A 17,647-nucleotide genomic window follows, 5' to 3' on the forward strand; every position below is an offset into this window, starting at 1 on the left:
GAACTGGAAACTGGTCCCATAAAAACAGGAAGTGAGCCCCGTGGAAGATATGGAAGTATATCACCTCCAGGTCTCTCAGCCTCTCTTTAAAAAATCCAACACAAAGTAAATTCAAGATCACAATCATTAGGACTGTGTCTACCCTAGTTTATGTCCTGAAATATGATCCACAAACGCTAACTCCAGTGGTAGCAAAATAGGAGTACTAGTACAGAGAAGACACCACTGGCCACAGGTGTTTTCAATACTATGGGATCAGTCCTGCAAGGTGCTGAGTAAACTGGCTCAATCTAGCCAAGCACTTAAGCATATGCTTAATTTCAAAGGGACTAATCAAGTGCATAAAATTAAGCATGTGCTTAAGTACCTTGTTGGATCAGAGCCAAACTGCTCAAACCAAAGGGTCCCACTGATTTTTATGGGCGTGGGTCCAATGTCATCTAATCCCCCTGGTCAGTTCTACACAACATGGTGCTAAAAATACATGTGGCCACCATCACCATGTCAATACCAGCACTCTGCTGCTGCTACATCAAGTGCTAGCAAAGATGGACATTTTTTAGGAAAAAGCCCACTGTAGAAAAGGCCCATAATAAAAGGCACACCTGTATATTTGTTCCCATATACAGTACCAAATGCACAGTTAGTTTCACTGTGTAATTCACAGTTATCAAATCATAATAATTTAGTATACAATATATTACATATAATATACTAAAATAATTATTTGTGGTGCACCTAGGAGTCCAAGTCATGGACCAGAACCAATTTGTGCTATAACCAGGGTAGTAAACATGTAGTGGGGAGATAAATAAGTGCTATATACTGTTTAATTTCCCCCCTCCCTTCAATTATTCCATCAGGCGTTTCCTTCAGATAAAATAAAACATGTTATTTGAAATTAATTATAAAAGAAAATGTTCCAAGGAATTTTATTTTTTTTTAATTCAGATTTTGGTAGTGGTTTTCTACATATGAAAAAAATCTGGTCCATTGAAATTTATTTATGTATATTTAAATATATACAAGAAAGAGAAAATAAGATCAGAGGTCACATTCAGTTCATGATTTCCCGTAAGCTGGGGAAAAAAATAGAACAAAGTAAACTGATGTGTTCTTTTTTTCCACAACCACAAGGGTACTTCAGGTGAAATAGTACTCTAGTCATTCAGAGTATGAATTTTGCCCAGACCAAGTGATCTATGAAAACTGATATAATAATCATCAGCAATAATGCTAGAGTAGTGGTGTGATATACAAAGGCAGAGACCTTTAATCTCTCTCTCTCTCTGTACTTTCTGTATGTATGTCCCTGTGTATATATACACACACACACATATACACAGACACATTTGGGCAGGATTTGGCAGCCTGCCATCGCCATGATATCCACCATTATTCATTTCACTCATGAAAAGAAGTAAGATTGGGAAAATACAAAACTACAGGTCCCAGTTCATTGTGTCTTAACATGAAATGCGTTAAGCTTTTTTCATTTTTCATGGTAGTTGCTCTGTTCAGTGTGTAGATTTGAATCACAAAAAGAACTTTCAACACTACTACATAGCTCCTTTTAGGAAAAGGTGAGGAAAGTATCTATATTTATGTGGTCATAAGGAAACACTCCCTCGTTGTCTATGCAAGACTCTAGTGAACATTTTAATGTAGAATCCATGCAATTTTGTACACAGTAACATCAGTGAAAGAGGAAACAAAAGCTCTGCCATGTAAATAGCCCACAGAAATCAGAATCTCCCTCACTAACCTAACCAATGCATACAACAAAGTAGGGTGTAGCAGCTGAAATCTAAAGATTTTCACCTACTTTATCTTTCTGGGTCTGTCAGCCACCCTCACACACCCCAGCCCTCACTCCTGACTTCAAATATATCTGCCATATGTAACCCAAGTTCCTCCTCTGTATCTGTAGCAACATGCTAGAATCCTCCCTCTTCCTCCCATCTTTGGGATGAGAGTAAACCAAAGGTCTTAACTGTTTATGCAAAAACAAAAGGAGTTCTTGTGGCACCTTAGAGACTAACAAATGTATTTGAGCATAAGCTTTGTGAGCTACAGCTCACTTCATCACTGTTTATGGTAATTAAAGACCCTAAGGCACTTTTTACACAAAAGAGAGGGGTTAACCTCAACCAAATTACAGCTTGGGTAAGTTTCAGAGTAGCAGCCGTGTTAGTCTGTATCCGCAAAAATAAAAGGAGTACTTGTTAGTCTCTAAAGTGCCACAAGTATTCCTTTTCTTTTAGCTTGGGTAAGGATAGTCTTCCTACCTACTTTTCCCCTTGTAGTTTCAAATGGATAAAATATCCTTCACTTCTCTCCCAAACTGCTGTGTAGTGTAACTCTGTGCTTTGGCACAGTTGATATATTTTGTCTGAGGGATAGTTATATTTAATTGGTGGAAGAAGTGATTCCTATACATGGCATGTACTAGTTCAGTTCAGTTTGCTCTGGGATAAAAAATGCTATACAAATAGGGGTTAAAGTATAAAGGAAAGTGAAAACAATGCTTCCCCACTCATTGTGTGTTTGAACAGCATCTAGTACAATGAGATCTCAACTAGGCACTCTGGCTACTGTACTATACATAATTATTAATAATTGATATTCATACATCGGTAGTTGGTATGTACATATTTGTGAGTGTGTATCATCGTTCCCACTACAATGATCAGTTACTTGTCATATCATACCACCATCTCAGGTGTAGCTCATGGGAATTCTCATACATCACTGAATAATCATTTAATAATTTCACTCTCTCTGTTTAAATATGTAAGTTGCTGAAGCTGTTGTCGATGAATCACAGCTGGTGCCTTTTGTATCTGAGTCAATTCTTTTCCTACCTTCTATTTCATTGCTTCATTGTGGGGTGCCTAACCTATGTAATGCTGAAGGGTCTATTAGTAGTATTCCAGGATCCCAAAAATCATGCCTAATTTTTATATACATATACATCCATTTAAACCAATTACAGATACACACAATCATTGTATTTACTTGTATGTTCCTTGATGGAAAAAGGGAAAAGTTAGTTGTTTGTGTTCACCAGGAATAAAAATCTGGAGTTGATCAGCTTTTTATTTTCTCTCTATAACTATAGGGAGATGAGAGTCATGGTGGGATGTATTTTAAGACTTCATAGACCATACCGGGCCTTGGGATGCACACTGTGTCTCTGATTAATTGGATGGGGGAAGGAACCTATAAAATCGAATCATAATATTTTGCATTTATATAGGGCCTTTTGTCTGAGGATCTCCAAGCTCAAACATTTACTAAGACTCATAACCCCTCTGTCAGGCAGGTAAGTTGTTCTCCTCAGCTGTGGGTGAATTGTGGCACTGGTAAATTAAATGACCAGCTGCTGTTCTGGATTTTTTTCTCTGGAATTGTCCAAATTCAGCAAAAGCAACCCAGGGCTCAACAGAGTCCTAACATTACTTTTGAGAGTCACACAGCATCATCCTCACATGATTAAGTTTGTATCATAGCGTGGCATTTGCCTCAGATGTGACTAGGTTGTTTTACATCAAATCCTTGTGGCTCAGCAGTTGGATTCGTAGCTCTGCCATGGACTTGTTGTATGACTTTGGACAAGTCAGTCTCTTTGTCCCTGTTTCCCACTCTATAAAATGGACATCGGAGCAATAATACCCGCACCCAGGGCTAAGATGACCACCTTCTTTTCAAGGAAATTAATTACAACTGCACAAAAATATGAACCCTCCCCTCTCTGAGGCCAACCCCCACCCCTGATTTATTTATTTATTTTAAACATGATTATTAAGTCAATTGTGATTTTTTTTAGGCTTGTTTTGTGACTTTCAAGCACTTGACTTTGGCAGTGCTACTCCAGTCAGGCATCCCCAATTGGTAGTTGCTTCACAGTGCATTGCTCTGAGACTCCCGTGGGCAGATGCGCTCAGCTCGTGTGGCATCAGGCTTCTCAAGCCACTGCCCTGGCTTCCCTGGGCAGATGCAGGTTGGATACAAACAAGAGGAAGTCTCCTTTTTCACTCAGTGCACAACTAACCGATGGAACGTATTTCCATGGGATGTTCAGAGGTGGATTAGGGATTTGTGGGGCCCTGGGTCAGAGCAAGTGGGGGGCCTCTCCCCCTCCCTTCTGCCTGCAATCCCCCCCAGCCCACCTGTTGGGGAAATGGGGTCAAAGCACAGGGGCTTTCCCCACCCTGTCCCCTCACCCAGTGCTCCAGGTGGGGAGTGGGGTTGGGATGCAGGGATCTTTCCCAACAGGAGCGCTGGGTGGGTGGAGCTAGTCGCGGGGACACCCATTTTTCCAGGGGGCCCAAATGGGCCGGGGCCCCTGGGCACGGGCCCCGTTGGCCCAGTGGCTAATCCGCCACTGGGTGTCATGGCCAAAAAGCATAACTGGGTTCAGAAAAGAAGGAGATAAGCTCACAGAGGAGAGGTCCACCAAGAGCTGTTATGGTGTGGGGGACACCCAATGCAGGGGGATTGGGACGAGACCCCCCGCCTCTGACTGCCAGGAGCGGGGAGTGGAAGACGGGATGGATCACCCCATAGCTGCCCTGTTCCACAGGCTTTCCTCAAGCTCTGGCACGGGCCAGGGTGGGAGCCAGCCTGCTGGGCTCCGCTGGCCCACGGCCTGCCCCACAGCCCGGCAGCTCCTGCACCCGCCACCCAAAGGGCTGGGAACCTCCTCTGGCAAAATCAACCCTCCCGCGCCGTGAGGGCAGAGACTAACCACCCAAGGGGTGGGGGGGGGGGGGAAAAAAAGAACTACAACTCCCATGATCCCCCGCGCGATGGCGCGGGCTGATGCGGTCACCGCGCCCCGCCCACCCGGTGGGGTGTCGGAGCCGCCGCTACCGCCGCCGCAGACCCAGAGCGCTGGAAGCTCGTTGGCGGTTGGAAGCTCGCGCTCGCGTCCGCCTCGAAGCCGGCCACCAAGGGAGCTCCCCGGTCCGCGCCGCAGCCCTGCCGGTTGAGCGGGAGGCGCTCTGGGCTCCGCGCCCCAGCCCGGAACTTCTCCGCCCTCCCCCCTTGCCGGGGGTCTGGACCCGTAGCGGCGGGGGCGCGCCTCCGGCCGCGGGGCTCTCCGCCGGGGTTCGAGCCGCGCGGAATCGCGACGGTGGGCGCCGCTGGTTTGGGCCGGGTGAGTGTGGCGACTCTCGGCCGGTACGTGTTAGCTGGGGGGCGGGGGGGGGCAGGGGTCAGAAATCCCCCCCCCCCTCCCCTCCCCACCGCCGGCTGCCTCTGGTGCACCCCAGCCGTCCCGGGCACGGTGACGGGCGCGTGGGTCTGTGCCGACACCTGCCTGCCTGGGGAGCGCTGCCAGTGCCGGTCCTCACGGGAAGTTCCCCAGGCACCAGAGCGTAGCCGACCCCCGCCGCCGCCCCTGGCCGAGCTGGGCGCGCTGCGGAGCGCGGCCCTTTGTCACGGAGTTGCCGCTGAGCCCAGCGCCTCCGGCTTTATTTGACTCTTTCTAAACTTGACTTGGCTTCTTTGCCCCCACAACGAGACGCGCCTGCTGAGCTCGGACTTCATTTCCTTTTGCACACACCCCGGTTTGAAGCCAGTTAGTGGAGTGGCATGGGAGCAGACGGGTGAAAACAAAACAAAGGGGGGTTTTGTTTGCGTGTGTTAAGCTGCAAGTCTTTATTTTCCTGTATGACAAAATATTTCGCCACTGTTTACTTGGGACGATTCCCCATAACCGATAGGGAAACTGAATTGGTATTCTATTCTGTCTATTGTCAAGCTTCCTGAGAACGACAATGTACAGACCTATTTTTCTGTGCCCTTCTCCTGTGTTTTATGGCTCGTTTACAAAGGATCTGTGATTCAACACAACTTTAGTTTGCTAGAAGAAACAAAATTGTGCGGCTTCCATCCCCACACTTTTTACAGGGGTAAGCAGTGTATTTGCAGAGGTAACATGATATCGGGGAGACCGACACTATTATAAAAAAGGAGATAAATTTAAAAGGCAGAGAGGAAGAACAGCTATATTTTCAGATGTGATTCCTTCCCATTCTCCCCTCCTCCTCCCCCCCCAAATATCTTTTAACAGGAAGAGTGGCCAATACTTTTATACTGATGATTTTTGGCTTTCGTTTAAGTAAATTTTACTCAAAACCTGCAGTTACCTTGATCTCTGCTACACACAGTCCCTTGCGTGTATACACGCCTGCTGTAGTTTAACAGTAGTACTTTTTCCCCCCTTCATATTACCTTCAAAGGTCTTGCATTTGTTTTTGTTTTATTGCTTGGACTGACAGTTTAAAATCCACCGCTTTGTAATATTTTGTCATTTTAGTTGGCAATAGACAGAACTGCAAAGGTTGCCCCGAACATGCTCAGCAAAATGATGATTTTTGCCCCAAATCTTGAATTTGCAAGGTGGGGGAGGGAGAAGATTTGAGTTTCCTTTTTTTGTGCACATAAAATGTTGCAAAATAGAAAAGTTGTAGTGTCCTGCTACCATGATTGGATTTAGCACTTTGTATGCTGTAGATGTGTTTTGGGAAACCTACACTGAAGGTTTCCTGTGCAAGTTTCCTGGATTATTTATTTTTATGAGTAGAACATGATTCATATTAAGAAATTAAAAAAAAATCTTTTATTTGTAAATCCTCTTCTAGGCCCAGATTTTCAAACGTGACTAGTGATTGTGGTTGTCTCAATTTTTGTGTGCCCAACATAAAATGTCTTTTAAAAAGGCCCAATTTTCAAAAATTGCTGAGTACCCACAGTTTGAAAATCAGGCCCCTTTGAGGCTCTCAAGTTGGACATCTAAAATAGTTAGTTACTCTTGACCGAAGTATATAATATGGTTAATAATGAATTTTAATAATCTAGAATTAGCCAGCAAAGAGACTTAGTTTTTATGCGCCCGTTTTTAAACTAATTTTATTTTAGAGGACGTAGAATATCATTACTGTTGTTTTTGGGAAGTGCATAATTGGGGGGCATTAAATCGGATATAACTTGATTTGATATCTTCCTTATGTAGCTAAAGTATTCAGGTCTAGGAGGTACAGCAAGTTAATGGTTTTCTCCTGTCAAGAAGCCCAAAACTGAAAACAGGACTGTTTAATGTCTGGGTTGAGGTACAGTGGTAGAGCTGTGTAGGACAAGTGAGCACAGCATCTGTCTCAGGCCAACAGTATTTGTACCTCCCTTTTGTGAGTAGTAAATCTAGTCCTAATATTTTTTCTATAAAAAGAAAAAAGCCTTGTTTAAAAAGAATTGTGGAATACAACAAGTAAGCTAGTTTGAAAATTAAGGCCATGTCTAAACTACAAAATTAAGTCGACCTAACTTACATTGGTTACTAAATCGCTCATATGGGTGCACATTGGGCTTCTTGTTTTGGTGGTTCATGCCCTCACCAGGAGCACTTGTATCGATTGTATTGTTGGTGTGGGGCATTGTGGGACAGCTTCTGAAAGCCAGTAACAGTTGACGTAATCAACACAATGTCAGCGTAGACACTGCATCGACCTAATTACATCGACCATGACCATATGCCGCTCAGGGAGCTAGTGTTACTAAATTGGCATAGAGAGCTTCTTACGTCAGCGGGAGCCAAATTTAAGGGAAGACTCTTCCACAGCTAGGTTGAAGCAAAGCAGCGTATGTTGACCTAAACCTGTCGCGTAGACTAGTCCTAAAGCTGTTTACAGATACTGATCTCTTCATTGATTGAAAAATGGGATGGAGAGTTGACATTGATTTTTCTAGTTAGGGGCAGTGTCAAAAATCAAACTCCTCCAAACATTCATTTCAGAGTGCAGTAAAGTAGTATACAGCAGTTGCTTCATAATAGCTGATGTCCTGCAAAAGGCTTAAGCCTTGAAGTACTGTGTTGTTTGTACAAAGAGGCTACTCTGGCACTGCGTACCTTATTGCTTAGATCACAAAAGCTCTCTGACTGTAGATGGTGTTAACAGAGAAAGCCCAGATCGTTTGTTTCCAAACTTTCATTCCTTAATCTCTATATTCACAACTGCACTGACAGATTGTCGAAGGAAATGACAGCAAAAAGCTGGTGTAGGAACTAGGTCAAGCACTGCTAAATACTGCTGAGCCAGTTTCAGTGGAACAAAATGAGCATGTTTCCATCTGATCTAGTTTTTCATTTCAATTTACTTGTCACAAGATACATGTGTATATTATATACTGTAACCAGAGGCCATTAGTTTCACTAAAATTGGTGTTGCACCCTTGATTTGGTACTTAGTGTATCTGGGTAGACAGAGTAATGGTGAAGGAGGTAAGAGTTTTTTCATTTGTCTTAAGGGCCAAATCTGATGAGATTCCAAGCACCCACAACTCCCGTCAAAGTCAGAGTTGGGGGTGCTCAGCAGCATACAGACTTGGACCATATGTTCCTTCCTTTTCTTCTCCTCTGCGCTGCCACTACTCTTCTCCTTGATGTTACTAGATTCTGAGACATTGTAGTTGCGGGGAGGAGAGAGGGACAGGGAATTGACAAATACACACACCACCCTCATGTTTTCACCCCACCACAGAACAAAATATATTGGTATTCTAGATCTCTCTAACATTTTTCCAATAGACCTGACATAATTCATCAGCACAAACTGCTTTAAAACAGTGTTTCTAGTTTAACCTACAGCTAGTAATGATGCATTCAGAAATCATGTCTTGTGTTTTTATTCTGTTTTTGTTGTTTTTTTACTGGAAATTCCTGAAGAAACAAAAAACTCCTTTATGACAGGCCCAAAATAATATTAAAAAACTTAAAATATAATGATAAAAGAACCGAATCTTGGTCTGTTGCCTTTTTCAATTTAAATGTAGGAAGAATCCTATGTTTCCAACATAGAAAAATGATGGTCTTGAATGAACCCTTGGCAGATTCAGAAAAGAACATATTAAATATAATTTGAAAATAATTAAATGTATGGTAAGTCACTTTCAAAAACTGTGTATGCTGTCATGGATCCCATTGGTAGAGAGACATATGCCACCTGCATTCTAACCATCTTCCCTTTTGCTTCACTTGTCTCAAATCTGAATATGATTGGTCTGTGAGGAAGAGTATTTAGGAGTCACTGTCTTGCTGGCTTTATAAAGTCTTACCAAACCTTTGATAGAACTGTTGTGGGGGAAAATAGTAATCTTCTTTAGAACCCAGCATGTTCTGTTTGACCTCCAATAGTGCTGAGCCAAATCAGGCCCTTGCTCTCAGTGGGAATGGTGCACCCCAGCCTCATGATGAAGTGTAGTGATGTGATATCCTTCCCAAGGGCACAGTTTACACACACACCTGTGATCTCTGATCCCATGCCAATATCTAGAATGTGGCCAGCTAGCTGAAGTAAACCACAAACACTCCCCTTCTGCTCTCTAGTGGAGCAGGCTGCAGCAAATTTCAGCTATGCATCTCACAGAGGCTGATGAGACTCTTGGTATGCCCCTCTGCATATTGGCGGTTCAGCAATTTCAGCCAAGTTGTGTTTTTTCCAAGTACTAATATTTAGGCCTGTAATTCATTAATCACATAAGCCTCCGTCTTATCAAAGAGAGGGTTAAGAGGTGACTTGATCATGGTCTGTAAGTACTGACATTTCTGATAGTAGAGAGCTATTTAACCTAGCAAACAAAAGCATAACAAAATCCAGTGTCTGAAGCTAGATAAATTCAGGCTAGAATTGAGGAGCAAATTCTTAATAGAGAAGGTAATGGACTATTGGGACAGTTTACCTCAGGAAGTCTTTAAATCAAGCTTGATTGTCTTTCTAAAATGATTGTCTAGCTCAACCACAGGGTGGTATGGCTTTGATACGGGAATTGCTGGGTGAAATTCTATGGTCTGTGTTATTCAGGAGGTTAGACCAGATAATCATAATCAGGGGTGGCCAACCTGAGCCTGAGAAGGAGCCAGAATTTACAAATGTACATTGCCAAAGAGCCACGGTAATACATCAGCAGTCCCCCAGCGCCTCTCACCCACTGGCAGCCCCACTGATCAGCGCCTCCCCTTCCCTCCCTGTACCTCCTGGTCAGCCGTTTTGTGGCGTGCAGGAGGATCTTGGGGGGGGGGGGGGTTGGAGGTGAAGGAGCGAGGGCATAGGAAGGGCTGGAGTGGGGGCAGGGCCTGTGACAGAGCCAGGGGTTGAGCAGTGAGCACCCCCCGGCACATTGGAAAGTTGGCACGTGTAGCTCCAGCCTCTGAGTTGGTGCCTATATGAGGAGCTGCATATTTACTTCTGAAGAGCCACAGGTTGGCCACCCCTGATCATAATGATCCCTTCTGGCCTTAAAAACTACTAATCTATAATGATCCTTGCTAATCAAACTTGTCCCTTTAAGCAACTCACCATAAATGATTATAGTCTCCCTTGTGCACTAATTCTTCCACTTGGACATATTTAGCCATTAGTCTTTCAAGTATACTTTACAAACATTAAAAATCCCCACCTTTTCCTTGAGATAGGCACCCCCATTTTACACATGAGGAAGGGGAGTGGAAACTGAGGCACAAAGAATAGGGGCCTGGTATTGTATCCATTAAAATCAGTATGTGTGTCCCCATTAATGGGGGTGTGGGGGGCAAACAGGGATAGGCCTTAAGTGCTTTACCTCAGACATTCATTAAATTAGTGCCAGAACCACTATTAGAATTTAAGGAACCAGAAACTCCAGATCTTGTGTTTGGATCACACCTCTCTGGGGAAGACTGTAAATTTGCACCATCTTTGACTGTTTTCTCCACCCTGAATCATTGTTCAATGTGTTTTTGTCATCAGTAGGGCCTTAACACATTTGTGATTCATTTTGGTCAATTTCACAGTCATAGAATTTTTAAAACAGTAAATACCATGATTTCAGCTATTTAAATCTGAAATGTCATGGTGTTGTATCTGTAGGAGTCCCTGACCCAAAAGGGGGTTCTGTGGTTTGCAAAGTTATTGTAGGGGGGTCGCATTATTGTCACCCTTGCTTCTGTGCTGCTGGTGGCGGCAGCACTGGCTTCATAATTGGGCTGCCAGAAAGTGGCGGCTGCTGAGTGGGAGCCCAGCTCTAAAGGCAGACCTGTCAGCAGCAGCAACACAGAAGTAAGGATAGCATAGTGTGGCCAGCAGCCGCTGATCTCCAACCACCCAACTCTTAAGGCAGCGCAGCCGCAATGCCCCTACAAAAGCTTTGTGACACCCCTCCCCCCATAACCTCCTTTTGGTCTGGACCCCCAGTTTGAGAGAGACTGATCTCTCCTGTGAAATCTGTATAGAATAGGGTAAAAGTACCGAGAAGACCAGATTTCATGGTCCGTGACACGTTTTTCACGGCCGCGAATTTGGTAGGGCCTTAGTCATCAGTAGTGTTAACAACTTAAATGCTAGGTTTGTAGCCAATATAGTTGTAAACTTGTCTGAGTACTTCACTTAGATCCTCTGCTTTTAAAAATAAAATTCATATTAAAATATAAAAGAAGTGGCCTCTAAGGAATTTCCCAAGAAGGGTCGTGGGCTTTATTTCGGTTAGTGCACTTTCAGGTTCTCTGCACGTTGATCGCTACTCTTTTGTATCTTTAATGCTACCTTAATACACCCTTTCCATTTTTCTAATGTTTTTACATTTCACTGCCATTTATGCAAGGATGTGGATTGTTTTAACAGTGTTTCAACACAAGGTTCAACTGGGAAAATATGACAACAGAACTGTCACTTCATGTAGCTAAACCAAATGTCTGGTATGTGATTAGGAATCTTTTTAAAATGCATCACACATGTGGCTTACTATAGAGTAATTCACTTCCTTTTAAAGAACTTGTAGCTTATTTTCCTTCTATTATGCATCTCTTGGGATAAGCTGCTAATTCTAAAAATATGTCAGTTCTGCTGTTTCCCATCATCCGCTGTAACTTTTTGCTTCTCCTTCATTTGGCATTAGTTTGTTTTTGTCCCTGAGCTGCTTTAAATACTCTAAGGAATGCTTAAACATGGTAGAAAATAAAATGCAGCTTGACAGGTTTCAGAGTAACAGCCGTGTTAGTCTGTATTCGCAAAAAGAAAAGGAGGACTTGTGGAACCTTAGAGACTAACCAATTTATTAGAGCATAAGCTTTCGTGAGCTACAGCTCACTTCTTCAGATGCATATCGTGTAATTCAAGTTGTTATGATTGGATCATTGTTTCCTTTCATTGGATAATCAAAGGTAACTTTAAATGTTCATTTCTAAATGTGGGAGTGTACAGTATGTTTAGTGCAGTAGACATTACTTAACTTAGGTATATTTTTGGTTCATTTTTTAAATGGACTACACAATACTTTTTTTTTTTTTTTTCGGAAGGCTAGGGCTCGACACTTGTTTCTGAGTTGGGGGTGAGACTGTTATGTTGTCCAATAACTCATGAGATTTTTAAAATCTGTAGCATTTGTTGTCGTATGGAAGAAAAGCCTTGTATTTCCAGGTGTGAAACCAAAGTCTAGTATCCACTGAGCCATTGCTTCTGCATTAGTGTTACTGAGTAATCCATCATTGTAATTCAGCTGCAGTTTTAGAAAGCCAAACACCACTTTCAGAACTCCACAAAATACAGACAGCTTTCACAAATCCGTGTGATCATTCCATGGGCCAAACTTGTTGATTGCATATCGACTTGGAAGGTAGTCTTCCTATCTCAGAAAATGAATATAGTCTGGCATTCTTTCTTCTGTAATTTATTTAGTAGATAACCTGAGCTCAATCCTAGGCTACAGCCTCACGCTCCTACCCCAATTTCTGCCATGAGTGAATTGTTTCAGAGGAACAGCCGTGTTAGTCTGTATTCGCAAAAAGAAAAGGAGTACTTGTGGCACCTTAGAGACTAACCAATTTATTTGAGCATGAGCTTTCGTGAGCTACAGCTCACTTCATCAGATGTTTACCGTGGAAACTGCAGCAGACTTTATATACACACAGAAATCATGAAAAATTGTTTCATGATTTCTGTGTGTATATAAAGTCTGCTGCAGTTTCCACGGTAAACATCTGATGAAGTGAGCTGTAGCTCACGAAAGCTCATGCTCAAATAAATTGGTTAGTCTCTAAGGTGCCACAAGTACTCCTTTTCTTTTCATGAGTGAATTGTAATTAAGGGAGTTTTGTGTTTGGATGAAGGGTGGATTAAAAGGGAACTGTATATACTCGTTCATAAGCCGAATATTTTTGGTAAAAAAATGACGCATCAAAGTGGGAGTCGGCTTATAAACAGGTCTACACCAAAATCTGATGATTTTAAACTCTATGAAATCATCAGTTGGGAGCATTGGCTGGGAACGGCGAACTGCAGCCACAGGGAGCTCAGGGGCTCTATTCCTGCAGACGCTCCAGGTAAACAAAACGTCCCAACCCACCAGTGGCTTACCCTGACAGGCCGGGAGCCAAAGTTTGCCAACCCCTGAAATATAGGTTCAGCTTATGAAAGCGTCGTACAGTTTTTACTATTTTCACCTATCCATCTTGGGGGGTCAGCTTATAAATGAATGGGCTAATGAACGAGTATATACAGTAATCAATCTCAACCTCTGGTGAAAGCTCTAGAGTACATGGACTCATGTTTGCTGTGCCACCTTGAACAAATGTGTCTGTAGAGTGACATTTAAAGTGCTTTTGCCCCCTTTATTGCTTCATAAGAGTATAAAGAGAACCTCACACACCAGTGCTGCCTTTTTCCAGAGAAGTTATTTTCAATTTGTTTTTTACCTGAAAAATAACAGGTATTATCTACTCAATTTTTGAGAAAGGATTGGATTATTGGAGAACTAGTGAGATTATTACATCAATAGTGACGGAAAACAGAGCAATTGAGACTGGAAGGGATAGTAGCCAAACCAATTAAAATCTTTTTAATACCTATACATCAAACTTCTGAAATACATCTGTGAGGAAATACATTTGTTAAAGATTCACCCAGGCTCCTTCAGTTAAGGGCTAGGAGATATTCTCTGGACCTCCAAGGAGACCACAAGCAAAAACAGTGCAGACAATTTAATGTTCTCTATATATTTCTAAGATAAGATCTTTCAGGCCTTTTTTTAAGTAATCATTGACAATTCTTACGTTACCTGTTCTTCCAGCATGGGTCATAAAAGAGATCAAAATTCTTGAGCTGTCATAAAATGGGCTTGCAGAAAGAATGAATTTGCTTATCTGAACTATGTAGATAGGAGCCTCATCCTTTTCCTACCTCCGTCCCTTCCTTCCTTCCTGAGTAGTAATTTCAGTAATCATGCGATTAGAATGCTAACACTTATTGGATAATGACAATGTTTTATGTCATGTTTCTGTACATGCTAATATGAGTAAGCATATTATCATATGTAATTGTTCTCTTTTTATATTTTGGAGCTGGTAGAACAGGTTACATAATGTATCTACATTAAAATCCTAGACAAACAACTGATCACTCATTTCTTTCCCTGGTTCTGCCCACAGCTTTCTGAGTAGCAGATATGAAACAGAGTAGATTCTTGTAAACATCACACTGTTGCTGGGGAAAATTATAGGGACCCCATGAAGACAATTTAGCCAGCTTCAGTAATTATGTAGCTTTACTTGCTGCACCCGTTTCTGAGTCCTGCTGCCAATATTGGCAGTTTCGTAATTGTATTTTTCCTATTTATAATATTTCCTCGCTGCTCTGAAAGACCCACACATTCAGCAGGGGAAACCCCTGACTATATAGGGGAAACTGTGTCTCTAAAAATAGGGAAACAGTATCTTTTTCTGATCTTTCCATTACTGAAATCTTGAGTTACACTAGGTTTTGGAGAGGAGCTGATTTAAGTTGGCAGTGGCTCTATGAACAGCAGCAGAAATACCTATCTGATCCAAGATGGTGAAAGGAGAGTTAATCCTTGCCTTTTCTTACAGCCAGGAGAGGCTGGGAAGACTAATAGAAGTGCATGTGTGGTAGGGAGAAGCAAAGAGCTCATATCTTCCAACAGGTAGGGTGACCAGATGTCCCGATATTTATAGGGACAGTCCCGATTTTGGGGTCTTTTTCTAATATAGGCTCCTATTACCCCCCACCCCGTCCTGATTTTTCACACTTGCCGTCTGGTCACCCTACCAACAGGCCATGTGAACACTAACACTCTGTGGCCTTAAAGGGCAAGGTTGGGTCTGGGTTGGCAAGGAGAGGGGATGGTTCAAAAAGCATCCTGTCTTGCATCTTTCCCACTCTGGCTAGGTACAGTCACAGGACCTGGTCTAACCTAAAAAGTTAGGTTGACCGAGCTATGTTGCTAAAGGATGTGAAATCCACACCCCGAGTGGTGTAATTAAGCCAACCTAACCCCCCGATGCAGACAGTGCTAGGTCAATGGAAGAATTCTTACATCACCCTAGCTACCACTTGTCGAGGAGGTGGGTTACCTATTTCCATAGGAGAACCTCCCCCGTCAGGCTAGGTCGTGTGTACACTGAAGTGCTACAGGGGTGCTGCTGCAGCTGTCTCCTGTAGTGTTTCAAGTGCAGAGAAGCCCAGAGTCTCCTCACTTCTAGCACCCCCTGTGGTACAAGATACCCCAAAAGGAGGATTCTCTACACCTTGAAGTCTTTAAACCATGATTTGAGGACTTCAGTAGCTCAGACATAGGTTAGGGGTTTGTTACAGGAGCGGGTGGGTGAGGATTCTGTGGCCTGCGTTGTGCAGGAGGTCAGTCTAGATGATCATAATGGTCCCTTCTGACCTTAAAGTCTGTGATTCTATTTGGCCATGATATTTTCCTGTACTAGCCTCTTACGTTGGCTATGGTGACAGTGTGGACATGCTCCACTGTAATTCCCTGGGAGCTATCAGATGGATTGTTCTCTCCATTCCTGTGTAAGCCACACTGAGCCCTATATATTTTTATCTCCACCTTACAGATGTGGAAACTGCGGTGCAGAGAGACTAGGTGACTTGACCTAAGTGCCTTGCTGTGTGATAACTTAGGGTTTGTCTACATTTAAAACTGTTAGTGCTTCAGTGTAGATACTACCTACGCCAGTGGGAGAATTCTCCCATTGGCGTAAGTAATCCACCTCTCCGAGAGGCAGTAGCTGGGTCAACAAAAGAATTCTTCCATAGCACTGTCTATGCCGGGGGTTAGGTCAGCTTAACTATGCTGCTCAGGGCTGTGTATTTTTCACAGTCCAGAGTAACACAATTAAGCCAATTTAATTTTCTAGTGTGAACTAGGCCTTAACCTTAGTGTGCCTCAGTTTCCTTATCTTTATTAAAATAAGGCTGATGGTAATTCCCTCAGGATGTTGAGGCTTAATTCACTAACATTTGGAAGCTGAATAGAAATGCAAATTAGTATTCAATTATTAACTAATCTTCAGAGCACTGCTCTGAGGTATGTAAACTGAGGTACAGATGCATGAAACATGATATATGAACTGATAAAGCACTTTAATTGAGTGTCTTCGGCCGTGTCTACACTGCCACTTTCAGCGCTAAAACTTTAGTCATTCAGGGATGTGAAAAAACACCCCCCTGAGCGACAAAAGGTTTAGCGCTGAAAAGCACCAGTATAGACAGTGCTTTATAAAGCTATCACCGCTCGTTCAGGGTGGGTTTTTTAATCGCTGGGAGAGCTCTCCCCGGTGCTAAAGCGTGACTACACTGCCCACGTCACAGCGCTGGGCACAATGTGGGCAGTGTAGACATACCCTTACATTCCAACTGTCTTTCTGTTTGCTCTGTTTTTCTTTTATATGCAGTACTAAACAATTGGTGGAATTTGTAGAAGTGTGTGCTAGAGGCAAGTCAAAGCAAGGCACTGAGCTTCTGTTGAACATCTGCCTGATATTGGGAGGAAAACTGCATTTGTAATACGGTGAAGTTTAATATCTGTATATATAAGCTTTGTCACTATGGGAATGGATTATAAAATGGCAGGCGTTGATTCCCTTCCAATCAGCATGTATTCATTACAGCATTTACTAAAGCATGTCAGCTAGTTCTAATGCAGTCATGCCCGCAGAAGGATCACCTTGATTTAATTTTTTTTTTAAGTGCATTGAACGGAAACAGATACTATTTGTTCTTCAAAGCCTAAGTGCTATATTTCTAGCTCTTGGCAGACATTGTCCACAAGTACTTTATGTTCCACTGGATTTATGCCAGAAACATACTGCATGTACTGAAAGCATCAAAACCAGACCTCCTTTAATTTTAGACTCTACAGCTAACGTTGATTTTTCTTAGAATTCCTACATCCTAACTACTATCATTTTAAATTCTTTCCTTGAAAGACTTTGGGAATGTTCTGTCAGTTCTTACTCAAGTGTCTTGCACCATAGAAGTCAATGGGACTACTCATGTAAGTAATAGCTGCAGGATTGGGCACCAAATTACCTGCTTCCCAATTTGTAAAGTTAAATGAACGCAGTGAATTATTTTGTTTAACTCCTGTCTTTCATGATGAAGCTGGGTGCTTTGTGACTAAGGGTAGTCCTGGAGTCACAAGCCCATCAGCTATCCTGCATTCTGAAAATCTTGAGGGACCATTCTGATTACTTAATCCGACCTCCTTTCATTATTTTTATTGTAGTGCCTAGGAGAGAACCAAGAACAGGGCTCTGTGATGGTACCTTCACCCACTGTACAAATGTATAATGAGAGCCCCTACC

The 17,647-nt window shown here is 42.8% G+C and overlaps 1 protein-coding gene across 3 annotated transcripts in view; it reads left to right on the plus strand.

Annotated features, from left to right (window-relative positions):
- PELI1 (pellino E3 ubiquitin protein ligase 1) overlaps window positions 1-17,647 on the plus strand; it is a 146,865-nt gene that overhangs the window by 86,121 nt on the left and 43,097 nt on the right. The window contains exon 1 of one of the 3 annotated variants that reach the window (XM_073339507.2): window positions 4,867-5,161. The exons of the other annotated variants lie outside the window; for them this stretch is intronic. The gene's annotated coding sequence lies outside the window, so the exon portion shown is untranslated. Of the gene's footprint in view, window positions 1-4,866; window positions 5,162-17,647 lie in introns of those variants that run through there. 3 annotated transcript variants of the gene reach the window in all.

This window comes from Lepidochelys kempii, chromosome 3 (assembly GCF_965140285.1).
Source record: "Lepidochelys kempii isolate rLepKem1 chromosome 3, rLepKem1.hap1, whole genome shotgun sequence".
NCBI classification, from domain to species: Eukaryota; Metazoa; Chordata; order Testudines; family Cheloniidae; genus Lepidochelys; species Lepidochelys kempii.